This window comes from Ambystoma mexicanum, chromosome 1q, assembly GCF_040938575.1.
Source record: "Ambystoma mexicanum isolate Mex_15411 chromosome 1q, UKY_AmexF1_1, whole genome shotgun sequence".
Lineage (NCBI taxonomy): Eukaryota > Metazoa > Chordata > Amphibia > Caudata > Ambystomatidae > Ambystoma > Ambystoma mexicanum.
In genome coordinates, this window is record NC_090922.1 from 395,130,777 (window position 1) to 395,145,709 (window position 14,933).

General features: G+C 45.2%; 1 protein-coding gene across 1 annotated transcript in view; it reads left to right on the forward strand.

The window, feature by feature from the left end:
- The window catches only part of FTO (FTO alpha-ketoglutarate dependent dioxygenase), a 2,588,464-nt gene that overhangs the window by 778,331 nt on the left and 1,795,200 nt on the right, over positions 1 to 14,933 (forward strand). The gene's annotated exons all lie outside the window — the stretch shown is intronic.

Below are 14,933 nucleotides of genomic sequence, written 5' to 3' on the forward strand. Positions count from 1 at the left end.
GGAAAGATCCAAGAAAGGAATAGTGGTTGCGTCAAACGTCATAGTGAATTTAATTAATTTCACTATATTGCTGCAAAGCACAAATACACCAATCTAGAATGGTTTGTCATTCAAAAAATGTTGCCCTCCCCTAGAGGAGGTAATAGAGATTTATCTCTGAGCCTAGCTGAACAAAGGCTGATATACAACCTGAATACGGTCAGCCATGGCCTGAATTCCTCTGTGGAATGGAACAATTTAATCACGTGATTCGGATTGCACCTGTGACTAGGTGGGAGGGTGCTGAACATTTGCTCACCCACCCCCTCCCTCTTTTCCTCCTTTCCCTTCTCTTCATTTCTTCTTCCTCCCTTCTTTCCCCCTCCCCCTTTTCTCTCCCCCCTCCTTTTATCTCCCCCCCGCCCCCTCCTCCCCTTGAGGGGTCATACTGTGGCCTTGTGACGTTTTCGTTATGTCACCTTTGGGCACCCAAAATTATAATTTTTTGTCAAACACAGATTTTGGTTGACTTTTCATTCTCTCGATTCTTGCCCATATAAGCTGCTTTCATCGTTGTGTGCCTCCCAGGTTGGCATCTTCACACCATCGCGGGACCCCGGATGAATAGTTCTCTCAAACACCGTCATGCTCTGACGTGTGTATTAAGACCTTGCTTCCTGCGAGGTATCAGATACACTGTACCTTTAAATAAAGGAGTCTCCGTCTGCCGTGGTGCCGACGTCGAGACGTATTTGAATTCGTCCTCTTGACGACCGCTCCTACCAGTTGCTACATCGCGGTCGTGACGAGAGGATCGTTCGGTTCCAAATCGAGTAGTTCGAGGTAAGCCCCTGAACTCTACTCTGCTCACAGTGACAAGCTCGACTTTGCTAATACTGTGTTTTTGATTAGCTCTTTGTGTTCTGTGTTTTGCAGATTGACTGCATAGTAATTGTTCAGCAAGCTCTCGATCACACGGGCTTAATTTCACCCGTGTTCGAACGTCGGTATGAGTTTCTTGCCGCACTTTCCCACCACGAATCGGGACTGATGCTGTTTTTTCGTGCTACACCCTAAAATAAGGTATACATAAATATTGCCCTCCCTAAAGGTTGTGCTCTTCTGAAAGGACCCTCAGATTAAACCGCCATGGTTCTTTCTCTTTTCCCTTTTTTTGACTTAGGACACTCCGTGAATCTGATGCTACGACATCTCTCTGAGTTCCACACTGGATGCCTAAATGATGTTCACTATAGTTTCCCTCCAGTCTCGTGTATGACCTAACTGGCGACACTTGGAAGTAAGCTACTTTTTTGTATGAATAAAGCTGTTCTGTGCCACGGTTTCCGTGGGCTAATTTCTTTAGCACTGCCCTTGGTAGCAATAACATGACAAATGGAAAGACCAATATGAAAAAGGACCAATATGTAATTACTGGCCACTCTTTGTCTATTTATGTAGATTGTGTCATGAGTCATCTGGATGACTATTAATGAGTCAGTAGGTGCAACAATTCTGTCCACGAAGGAGTCATTGACGGCTTTGTCCTTCTCTTTGGTTTGATCACACTCGATCCAGGAGTTACTGGTAAGGGTTGGATCTATCTTATGTGTCACACGATGTTATGTTAACTGTGTTCTGTGGTAAGCATATATTTGAAACTAGCTTGTCTAGGGGACAAATTTTGATGGTATATTTGAATGTGTTTTGCAATATGAGAAAAATAGACAGCCGACATGAGTTTTGTTTATACATCTGAGGTTATGTATCTAATGACATTGTAGCCCTATCATGTAAGTCAATATTTTGATGTCCCGTGATTAATTGTATATATATGTACATCTTTTTAGATCTCTGACGCCAATAGTAAATTGCTCATAAGGCTCATCTTGAAGAAATGTCCTGTCCTGAAGATGGCCACTACATTTTTCTTCTGTATGGACACTTGAGAAACTGTCCCATCTGATTACTGGCTGAAACATGTCGACATTTTATATCTCATCAAATGTCTAATTTTAGCCATTTTCTATAATTTGTGTATCAGGATTAGAAGGTGTATTAAGTTGCCTCACCTTTTTTGTCTGTTCTCTTTGGCTTTTTGTTACCTGTAGCCTTGCCTTATTTTCCCTGACACAAAATACTGCAACTTTATTTTGTGTGCGTTTTTACTTGTTGATGTATTAGTCTGTTGTTTTTTAATATGTTTGACATTCCCAATTAAAATTACTCTTATGTATGCTCACACGTGTGGCTGCCTAAAGTTGCTGTTTGCACAGATCAATGCTGTTATGTAAATGTATATATGTATGACCATAAGTTTTCCAACCCATCTCTGAGGTTAGAGTAGTGAGGGGTAAGCAATTCTCCAGTGCCAGTTCCCTGACACGCCTATATATTTTCTCCTTTTGCATGCGAAATCCCCATGGTTCTGTCCTTTTTACTTTCTTTGGCCCACAGGGGCTTGCAAGTGGGTACCATTAAAGGTTACCTGGCGATGCTGTCCATCTTTAAGCACTCGTCTGAAGAGTGTTCCTACTTTAAAATCCCTTTAATTTCACAGTTTCTGAAAGGGCTCACTAATGTGTTCCCTCCGTCACCTTTCCTGGTGCCCGGTTGGGATTTAAACCTTGTTGTCAGGTTTCTAACGGGTGCTCCCTTTGAGCCTTTGCACTCTTGTCCTTTGAGACTGTTGACTCTTAAAACGGTATTTTTAGTTGCGGTCACTTCCGCTCGCAGAGTGAGTGAGTTACAGCACTTTCAGTTAAGCCTACCTTCACTGTTTTCCATAAGGACAGGGTTGTCCTTAGAGTCCGTCCTTCTTTTCTTCCGAAGGTAGTGACGGAATTTCATTTGGCCCAGAAGGTTGTTCTTCTGGCATTCTATCCTCCTCCGCATCCTGGTAAGGAAGAGGAGAGGCTCCATAGGCTTGATCCTAGGAGAGCTTTAAGCTTTTATGTTTCACGCATGTCCCGGGTCAGAGTGGACAATCAACTCTTTATTGGTTACGCTGGAAAGCGTTTGGGACAAGCTGTGACGAAACAGACTTTGTCTCGCTGGATTATTTTGGCCATCTCGGAGTGTTACCGCTTGGCGGGTAAGGACCCACTGGCTGGCTTGCGGGCCCATTCTACCAGGGCTATGGCTGCATCTACTGCCCTGCAGAGGGGTGTTCCTATTCGCAACATCTGTGATGCAGCCACCTGGGCTTCAGTACATACATTTGTACGTCACTATTCCCTCGATTCCATCTGAGGACAGGATCTGGCCTTTGGCAAGGTGGTCCTTTGCTCTGCTATTTGATTGGCAATTCTAAATTTTGATTCTAAATTCTTTCCCTCCTCCTTGCTCTGGTACTGCTTTGGGAGTCTGTCATAGATATGGAATACGTCGGAGGACCCAATCCCCTTGAAGAACAAGTTACTTTCTTACCTGGTAACATTCCTTCGATGGGATGGTCCGACGATGTATTCCATATCGCTCCCTCCCTACCTTCCCCGCTGCAGAATTGCTTTTGCGATTGCAGCTTAAGTTCCGCAAGGCTTTGTGTCTGACTGGCAGTAGACTAATGTCACACATTCTGGGGGAAAATACTACAACTGAGGCTACGGGCGTCGTGCGTCCTACTTATCACATCGGATGACGTCGGAGGAGGTCCTTGACGACGGCGCATCAACGTCATCGACGCAGGACGAAGACGCCGAAAAAAGTTTCCGAAGCAGCACAGCTGTGGTGATTACCTGTCATAGATATGGAATACGTCTTCGGACCATCCCATCGAAAGAATGTTACCAGGTAAGAAAGTAAGAAAGTAACTTGTTCTTCTAATCCTACCACTGTTATAACCAACAAAAGCAGGATAGTTACTCCCTTCTCGTAAAGACTGGTTTTCCATCATGATCAGTTCAGTAGAATATCGCAGAATAGTTCCTGGTGATTGCTTTTATCTGTAAGTGATTTCAATCCGGCACTTCACCTAAGTCAACGCCTAGCGTGTAATGCACAACTGAAATCCATATTTATTATTTGTGTCTAAAAGTTATTTTATTCTGAACGATGTACCACTTATATCACGCCCCTCTCTTGGAAGCCCGCGGTCACACTGAACCAGGAATCGGGCAGGTTTGCAAATTTAAAATATTTATTTATATATTCACAATATAATCACACCATTTTCAATGGGGATACAATAATCACCAATGGGGTGATGTCACACTAAGCAATCTCTTTAATTACAAGGAGTAATAATGAGCAAAAACAATGCAGCACAGCAATAATACTTGTGTGGGTGTGTGTTCAAATCAAATAGCAATGTGGTTACTCTTTCCCCCTGCACACCCCTCGACCCCCCAATATGCAATGGAGAGAGAGAGAGAGAGGAGGAGAGATAACAGGTTTCAGGAATGCAGAATTCAAGCAAATGTATCCATCCCAATTTCCCCCCAGCAAACACAAGAGAGAAACAGAACTAATTGGCAAACTGTCAAAATGGTTTTTAAAGTTGTCTTTGAATGAAAGGGGTAAAGCACTAAATATGGGCTAAATGACTCAAATTGTTTAAATTCTAATGGGAGCCACTTTATATGGTTGCAGACAAACAGTAGCAATGATTTGACACCAATAAGCAATGTGCAAACTGAAATTTGAGGTCGGGTGCAATGAAAAGCTATTTTACACGTGTAATATTTTGCCAAAACGATTGCGGGAAAACTATAGAGATTTGAGATGCGGTTTCTGGTTCTGTGGAAAGCTGTGGATGTTAGCTACAAGCAGACGTTTTGTTTCTAGCATAGAATTTGAAGAAGTTATGGACGTTTTGCATGGAGAACGTTTTCTTAAATATGCACCAAAATTAGAAAACGGGGATGCGCTTACAAAAGACAAACAGGATTTCTTTACACTAGGGAATGACTATGAAGAAGCAAATACTACACGGGAGCACAGCCACCAGACCAGGACGCCTCTGGATCAAGTTTTTGCCTGCCGAGGAGCTTGCCTTCTTCAGATGAAATATATCCGCGCATAGATATGTTTAACAATACTATTACAGAAGGAAGGTAGTAGGGATAAGATGAAGAGTTCAGGCAATTCAAAAAATATTTCTAACCATGCAGTTCTGAAGACAAGATAGGCTGGATTTGGATAGGGATTGCTATGGACAGTACATAGGCTAGTGACACAGTTCTATACTCTGGATACTCACTATATGTATTTGAACAGAACCGTCACGAATTCTGGTCAGTCAAGATTTCTGGACAGGAATTCTGCTGGGCATACCGGACTGGGACAGGCTGCTGGGCACACCGCATGACAGGACTGAGTCTGCAATCAGAACGGTGCTCTGGTCACCGCACGACAGGACTGGACAGGATTGGCACCGCACGACACAGCATGGCACAGGATTGGGTTTAATCTCGGTTCTGAAGATAATTAATTAGCAGGAAAGCAGTTACAGCACAGCCCGGCTGCTTCTTTGGTTTTCCCTTTAAGTTCGTGGGATTCTGGTTCTAGAGGTTTAAGGCCTAGCTAAGAATGGTTCAGCTATAGAATGGGCCTTTCTGCTTTGCCATGTTTCTGGAGTCTGGAGCAAGGAATATGGATGGATCTTCAGGGTGCTTCGCCAGCGATTGGTTAGTGGGTGAATCTGTGTGTGTTTCTAAGTCCTCAGCTGTCTCTATTTATGCATTTGGAAAAGGGGTGTGTATGCTGGATTATCCTAAGCGTGCCCCCTAGGCTGGCTATAGGCTAGAGTCTCCCCTCTCCCTTGATTGGAGGAGAAAACAGGGTGTCACCATGATGATGTGGTTTTATGAGTCAGAGAATCCTCCCCTTGGCTTTTGAACATGAAAGCTTCTTTTACTATAATACATATTTACAATTTTGCAAACTTTATAACAATAACATATCTAGATCACATATTTTGTGGAGCAAATGCTCTTCCAAGCCCCGTCATTGTAGGATACTGTGTCGGCTTTTGCCAGAATTATGCCCTTTTGGGCCGGAACACAATATCTAGTTTAACCAAAAATGTGTACAACTGTGCGCATTGCATATGGGCATAAGCAGTGCTTTAAGTGGGGTAAGAAACTGAGGGGGGTGCCCTCATTTGGGGGCATGGCCTAAGACATGATGGGCGGGGCCTAAATGCAACATGGTAAAACTGGTCGGGCCTACATTACGAAGTACATATTGTGTAGCAGACTGCTTACTACATGGCTTAAAGTATAACAAATCAAAGCTCAAGGTGATTATTTATTGGACCCTTAACTGGGCCGTTGACAAAAGGATAGGTGTTGAGGTACATTAATAGGTGCATTCAAATGTGTAGACAATTAATTGACAATTTCCCAACTGGTCGGTCCTACATTACTAAGTACATATTGTGTAGCAGACTGCTTGCTACGTGGCTTAAAGTATAACAAATCAAAGCTCAAGGTGATTATGTACTGGACCCTTAACTGGGCCGTTGACAAAAGGATAGATGTTGAAGTACATTAACAGGTGCATTCAAATGTGTAAACAATTAATTGACGATTTCCCAGAACCCCACATAATAATCTTCAAGGGAGTCCTTCTTTGCATGAGCTTGCTCGCAGTGTGTTTCCTCAGCTGTTCGTCTCCCTTTTGCCAGCCAGCTTTTTACAAAGGACAATGGCTTAAATGCTTTTACTGGAGGGCCATTAAGTGTCAGCCATAAACATGAGGAAATAGTGGCCACATGGAGGGATGCTCGGCTTAGCGAAGCAATTAAATTCATGGCGCTGAAGCCCCTTTCGCAATCTGCATTACTTGCGGGCATCGTTTCCATGCAAGCAACCAAAGCCCTAAATGCTTCAGGGCACCTTTTGCCACCAAAGTCCTTAAAATCCCTGACGGCATGGATGGTGTCTCTGATTGGGAGTTGAAATTTCGTACACAGTCTCTGAATCTCATTTTCACCATAAAGTACAATGTCTTCATCATTCGGTAAATTCTTTGCATCCAAGACACTCAAACTGGCTACAAGTTCTTTATCCAAGTCTGGAGCACACCTTTTGGTAAGGGAAACTGAAAGGCTTTGATAAAATTGCATTTCATTCAGAGACACAGAGTTTGCCCTTCCCTGGGAAATATGAACGCCCTTGAAGTGTCCACAATCAACTGCACTCTGATCAGTAGAAGCAAACTCCCCCGGAGATTCTTTCATCGCAAAGAATCTCGGAACTTGCCCCACCAAGAGTCTGTGTGCATCCACAATTGTGATATCCCGGCTCTGAAGAGCCAGAGACAAGTCTTTCAGTTCTTGAAGGGCATCGCACATAAGCTCTAAATCTTTCACAAAAGAGTTGGAGGTAAGCTTCTTAAGCAGACCGTCATATTTGCTTCTGTCCCTTGTGGGTCTTGAGAGATCCTTAGCAGCTTCTCCGAAATGCTTACACAAAGCAGAGAAGCAGTTCCAAACAGCTTGAACCGTCCTATAACTTGATGCAACCCATCGTGTGTCCAGCATCTTCCCTATCTTCTGCAGCTGCAAACCCAGATCACTGGCAGCCATTTGTAGCTGTCTTGTGTTTTTTGGTGACATGCTGTATGTGGCATATAAAGAGTCCATGAACATTTTAAAATGATTGGCCCCACCAACATCATCAATAGTGTCTCCAACGGCCAGTTCAAGGCGGTGAGCTAGACAATGCCACGCTAACACAAGATTTGGGAATTCCGCTCACAATAATGTTATCACCCCCCCTTTGCTACCAAACATTACAGCTGCACCATCCGAACAAATAGCAATCCAGATCTCATGCAACAGGGTCTTTGTGATGCCAACATTCTCAAAATACCCCAGCAGAGCTTCCTTTATGGCCAAGGCACTTGTCTCTTGGAGCTCCACTAGACCAAAGAAAATGGTGACTGGTTTACTATGAGCCCCGAAAAGACCCCGCAGATAAATAATCAAAGTTGATTTGTTGCTGACAGTGGTGCTCTCGTCCACAAACACAGAAATCTTTGGCTTGTGTTCTCTGATATAACACACTAACTTCTTTTGCATTTCTGATGCAATATGTCTCACTATCTCTGTTGCAGTAACATTACTGCGCAACACACAACTCATTTCAACACCATTCACCTCCTGGAGGTCCACCAAATCAGGGTGATCTGTGAATGGCCGATTCTTTTTGGTCAAGTAGAAAACAGTGTGAAACACTCTGCATGTGCTTTCCAAATGTTTGCCACTGCTTTGCTGCATGACTTCTGTCAAGTGGTTATTTTTTCGCGCTTTTAGAATGTCTTGTGATGCCTTATGAGCACCACTTGACTTGTGCTCCATAATCTTCTTTCGTAGCTGCTTCTGCCTAGCATGTTTGCCAAAACCTGAAGGACCCACCTTTCCATCGGCCCATTCCATGCTTATGCGCAAACCTTGCCCACAGGAGTGCACGGAAAAGCCACCTGTTGCTTTCACGTCCCTACACACAGAGCATCCAATGTGGCCTGAAGCCAGAAAAATCCATTCATATTCCCCCTTAAAATAGCACCATTGCTGCACGCTCCAGCAATCAGGGGTTAGAAGAGGCTCTTCTGGCACAGGTGCAGTGTAGCGGGAGATGCACTGGAGCTACTGGCCTCCTTAGCGCAAGAATCCTGGCATATTTTTGGTGCCTCACTTCTCGAATTGACTGGGCTAGCTTCCTCATCCCCACTCAGAATGGTGGCAGCCTCCTCCACCTTACATCTTTTCGCTGATGGCAAGTAGTCAAACAATGAAGTCTGCACAGACTTGCGCTTGGGAAGTACCGCAGACATCGTTAATGGCCGCTCAAAATCTTGGGTGTATCACTAGCAGATCTGTTTCTAACCTGTGCACGGCCGCAACTCTCGGCTTCCTATCTGTAAAAAAAGAAAATGTGGTTTACTGCTCTGAACCTAGTTTATATATAAATTACTACATCTTATTGCAGTGACAAAGGCAGTATTCTAATTTGGGTGGTAAATAAACCTAACAACCACTAATAAATGGATTCAAAGCCTTCCTGTAGCATAAGATGTGATATCCATCCTGTAACATGAGATGTGATATCTCAATGCTTCTAATACCAAACCTGAGACCCTTCCTATAACATGAGATGTGATATCCAACTACTTCCCATTCCAAACATGAGACCCTTCCCAGAGCCTGAGATGTGAAATCTCAATCCTTCCTATTCCAATAATGAGACCCTTCCTATAGGATGGGATGTGATATCTTACAACAAAAGAGTGTGAGTTCAGTTCACAGAGGTATGTAGTGTCCTCAACCTCGCATCTTACTTCTGGGTATCGATGTGATGATGCAAAGCACCTGAACGCACCCTGTAGCCAGGGGGCGCACACTGCAGCATCCAAGAGACAGATTTAGCGTAGAGCGTAGTGTGGTAAAAGGCCATGGCTACTGTCGGCTGCCTAACCCTTTACTGTTTTCCCTTGGACCTCTCTGCAGTTAATCATATACTTTTAGTTCTTACACTTTCCACACAATTTTACACTATAACCTATAGTTCTCACTTTGTTCTCGACTATCCTGTTGACCTTTTATCTACCTTGATGCTTGCAATATAGTCTCCCATACTGTATCATCTGTTTTGGACTCTTTGTACTCCCAATTTTGTACCTTGTGTATATATCATGCAATGTCTGTAACATGAAGCTTAAAGTAACCTTGTAACCTTTGCGCCCAGTTACCCGAGGGTTTGGTGCGCCTTATAAATGAGGAAACAAACAAACAAACACACTCACTTTCAGTGAGTTTACTTCTCACTTCCCAATACATGGTTGATTTGTGGAGCAAGCATACACAAATAAGGATTCAAAGCAAAGAGGGAGCTCCACAACTTGGCAGATACTATGAAGGGGAAGCACTTGGAATTGTCTTCAATGGCACAGGGGCATTATGTAGTGAGGTGGGACACCAGGTGCTGCCGCCAGGTGCTGACATCAAATGCCATGTAATGAAGGAGCACACCCTAGGGTAGAATCATATATGCCCGAACATTCTGGCCGTGGAGACCGTTCGAAGCGATTGGTTAAATGTGCCATAATATGAGAATGCAATGCTGAGCTCTGTATAACCAATACATCACAAGTGAACACAAATCTGAATTTGTAAGAAGTTTATTTAAATACATTAGAAGTAAGAACCCTACAAATGGTGACGAGAGACGGGACGTAAAGAAATCCGCATAAGAAGGTCCATGGAGAGACAGAAGCAGAGCCCTAATGGAAAAACACTTGACAAAGAAAATGACGACACCAGGGAAAAGCAGAGAATTCCAAGAGCTGAGATTCGCCAAGTGGGAAGACTCTCTCCTTGGAAAGAAAGCAGCTGTGTGTAATCATGAAGACAAGAGCAGGAGGCAGGGCTGTCACAAAGTGTGGCGAGGCCGGGGCTAAATGTTTGGTGAGGCCCCCTAATGATTTTTTGTACTGGGCCACCAGCGGCGCCGCCGCCGCCGCAAACATGAGATGCGATAACTCTCCCCTGGTGTGTGTGGAGGATCCCCAATATGGTTCTTTATTATGACAGCAAATCAACTACAGCTAAGTTATGTTTCTCTACTGAAGACAAGTTCACTCCAGACTAACATTTTTATGCATAAATATATATAGGATGGCATGACGGCGGGTGGTGTAACGCCAGCTTTAGGGAGGACTGCCCTGCCCCTTTGTGCACATTAAAACACACATCATACACAGTGACAGGTAGATGATGTTCAGTGGTGGCTGATTAATTTTTGAACTGAAGAATGTCCATGGAGACTGCAATCAATCTATTTTATTTATTTATTCAGCATATGTAAAGCGCGCCAAACCCAAAGGCATCTTGGCCAGTATTACCATATAAGGACTCACAGCCACTAAAAAAAAAAAGAAACATGCCACGGAATGTATATCCAGACTAGCTGTGCACCATAAGTGTTATTACTGGCTAGACTGCCCAATATTCAATGCAGGCCAGTCTAGCCACCTGATAACACTTATGTTTTCTTTACCTAGGCATGGCTGAAGATGATTACTTAGAGCGGAAAACAGTCTGAGGCACCCATTCGGTACATACATTATAATGCAGACAAAGAAATACAGCTAGGAGTTAATAGCCGCTGATTATCACAAGACGGCCAGCCAGCAGGGAGCTGAAACACAATGCCCACTGAAAATCTTTAAATCCTCCTTTGTCAGCAAGTGGTTGATGTGGAGGAACCAGTGTCAAAAGGCAACTTATAAGGCAAGCATTTCAAAGCACTAATTTCAAGCCCCAGTGAAGGCCCTGCATAAGTCTTGGTACAGAAAGGTGCAACGTTGCAAGTTATGGTATTGGCACTAGGGCTAACATTCATACTTTCAATGCATTTTCGCATCAGGGCAATTAATTGCCCAGGGACAACGCCATGCCTTATTATCAATAGGACAAATATGGCCCTGGGGGCCACGATGCATTAAAAGAACACTTTTATTGTACTGGGGCGGATTTTGCCGTAGCGCATAACTGCACTTGCACCAGTGTAAGTTTAATGAATCCCACTGGGCCTGTCTAGATTTCTAAGTTAAGCACGTACGTGTAGCGTAAATGAGGTGCAACAACTTGCATTTTTGACACTCAGTGCAAACAATATATTACAGGCGTTGAAAGGCAAAAACGAAGGGTAATGCTCATGATTGCCATGAGCATTTCCGCTCTAGGCATGGCCATGCAAGCCGGGGTATGAAAAGACCCGTTTCTGAATCGTGCTTTCTGCTGGGCCTGGCCTCCACCAGGGCAGACCATATCCAGTAGAAGGAGCCGCAGATGTAGGGTATCGCATGCAACATCATTTTATGAATAAGGGATGCACTCAGGATGGAATATGCTTCCCACTCCGCTCGCACACCACATTCATGTGTATGTTTTAGTGTGAACAACAGGGCATGTGCCAAAGTATTGTCCGCCCCGCTCCCCCACCATTTATTCATTAACTTATTATTTATCTTGTTTCTCTCCTATGCTCTGCACTTTCCACTTTCTCCCCCCTCCCATGTACTGTCCCCATTTTTCCCTTCCCCATGCACTTGGCGTTCTCAATGTCACTGGGCCTAGTAAGATAGTTTGTTTTGGTTTTCTTCCCTGTTTGTTCCCCTTCCCTTTGCCTGGTCACGCTCTGAAACACCTGTGCATGAGCGCGACATAAATAAAATAAATCCTATATCATATCATGTATCCATGCTGTGTTTAACTTTTTTTTTTTAATCTTTTTTTTTTTGTTTATCTCTGCCATCCAGACGGCCGCGAGGGCCCGAGGCCTGGGGCAGTTTGCCCCCCCCCCTTCATGACAGCCCTGGCAGGAGGTATAGTAAATGAAGAAACTATGATGGGAACACAGGCTGTTCCCTCGCATATATTTTCTTTAATTTCTTTTCCGCATTCCAAATGTTTGAAAACGGGAAAGAAACTAAAGAAAATGCAGAAAGTGCATGCGAGGGAACAGAAAAGTAAAACATGTAAAGGGGAACATTGATTTGAAAAATAAATAACGTTTATTTTTAAACGTAACAGAATTGTCTGTTGCAGTTTCAGCTTTCCAAGGCGAACACGTACACATTGAAGTGCGAAGTTCGCCTTGACCAGCTGAAACTGCAACAGCAAGGAACATTAAAGGCAGGCAGCCAGTGGCAGACTTACTTTACCAGTGCCAAGAAGAAGCAAGCAGGTAAGGAAACCGACGGACGGTCCAGTCCACCACTCCCAAACACATCTAATGGCGCACTTTCACTCCTCGTGAGTGAGCCTGAGGAAGTCACGTCACCGAGGCTCAAGGGGAGTGAAAGTGCGCCATTTCCAACGACATTCCAGGCAGCTGTGACTGGCAGAAGTGTCAGCCAGTCACAGCGTCGCTCAAGCTGTGACTGGCTGGCAAGTGTGTCAGTCACAGCTTTGCCTGCAGTGTTGCCTGACTCTGCTGTGCGGCGCCGGCGCCTGACTTCTTGATGGGTGACCGGCACCGACCGACGGGCTCATCTCCCGTCGCGCGTCTGTGGCGGGAGATGCACCCGCTGTGGCTTGGTGGCATCGGGGGGCCCCGGCAGGGCCCCGGCTCAGTCTCACTTTTTGGAGACTGCCGGGCCCCGGCCCACTTAAAGCCCTGGGCATAAGGGTGTGAAGTTTCATGCTTTTGACATAATTACATTTGGTATAAAAGAACAAGTTACTTTCTTACCTGGTAACGTTCTTTCGATGGGATGGTCCGACGACGTATTCCATATCTATCTATGACATGTAATCACCACAGCTGTGCTGCTTCGGAAACTTTTCCGGCGTCTGCGTCCTGCGTCGATGACGTCGATGCGCAGACGTCTAGGACCTCCTCCGACGTCCGACGTCATCCAATGTGATAAGTAGGACGCACGACGCCCGTAGCCTCAGTTGTAGTTTTTTCCCCCAGAACGTGTGACATAAGTCAACTGCCAGTCAGACACAAAGCCTTGCGGAACGCAAGCTGCAATTGCAAAAGAAATTCTGCAGCGGGGAAGGCAGGGCGGGAGCGATATGGAATACGTCGTCGGACCATCCCATCGAAAGAACGTTACCAGGTAAGAAAGTAACTTGTTCTTCGAGGGGATTGGGTCCTCCGACGTATTCCATATCTATGACAGACTCCCAAAGCAGTACCAAAACAAGGAGGAGGGAAAGAATTTAGAAACAAATTTACAATAGCCAATCAAATAGCAGAGCAAAGGACCGCCTTGCCAAAGGCCAGATCCTGCCCTCTGATGGAATCGAGGGAATAATGCGGTACAAATGTATGTACTGAAGCCCAGGTGGCTGCATCACAGATGTTGCGAATAGGAACACCCCTCTGCAGCGCAGTAGATGCAGCCACACCCCTGGTAGAATGGGCCCGCAAGCCAGCCGGTGGGTCCTTACCCGCCAAGCGGTAACACTCCGAGATGGCCAAAATAATCCAGCGGGACAAAGTCTGTTTCGTCACAGCTTGCCCCAAACGCTTACCAGCGTAACCAATAAAGAGTTGATCGTCCACTCTGACCCGGGACATGCGGGAAACATAAAAGCGTAAAGCTCTCCTAGGATCAAGCCTATGGAGCCTCTCCTCTTCCTTACCAGGATGCGGAGGAGGATAGAATGCCGGAAGAACAACCTTCTGGGCCAAATGAAATTCCGTCACAACCTTCGGAAGAAAAGAAGGACGAACTCGAAGGACAACCCTGTCCTTGTGGAAAACAGTGAAGGGTGGCTTAACTGAAAGTGCCTGTAACTCACTCACTCTGCGAGCGGAAGTAACCGCAACTAAAAACACAGTTTTCAGAGTTAACAGCCTCAAAGGGCAAGAATGCAAAGGCTCAAACGGAGCACCCATAAGAAACCTAAGAACAAGGTTTAAATCCCAACCGGGCACCAGGAAAGGTGACGGAGGGAACACATTAGTGAGCCCTTTGAGAAACTGTGAAATTAAAGGGATCTTAAAGTAAGAACACTCATCAGACGAGCGCTTAAAGATGGACAGCGCCGCCAGGTAACCTTTAATGGTACCCACTTGCAAGCCCCTGTGGGCCAAAGAAAGCAAAAAGGACAGAACCATGGGGATGTCACATGCAAAAGGATCCACATTCCGAACTCTGCACCAGTCGCAGAACTTACGCCAACGGCAACGGTACAGAGACTTAGTTGCTGGCCTTCGGGCCGAAAGCAACACCTCCAACACGTCTTCAGGGAGGTCCCAATCCCTATACCTCAACCTTTCAGAAGCCAAGCGTGAAGGTTGAGGGATCTGACCTCTGGATGGAGAACCAGACCCCCCTCCCGTGAGAGCAGATCGTCTCGGTAGGGAAGACGACGTGGAGGGCAGATGGACAAGTCGAGAAGGTCCGGGTACCACGTCCTCCGAGCCCACGCCGGAGCAATGAGGATCATCCGGGAACCGAACTTCCGTAACCTCCGCAGCACTTGCGGG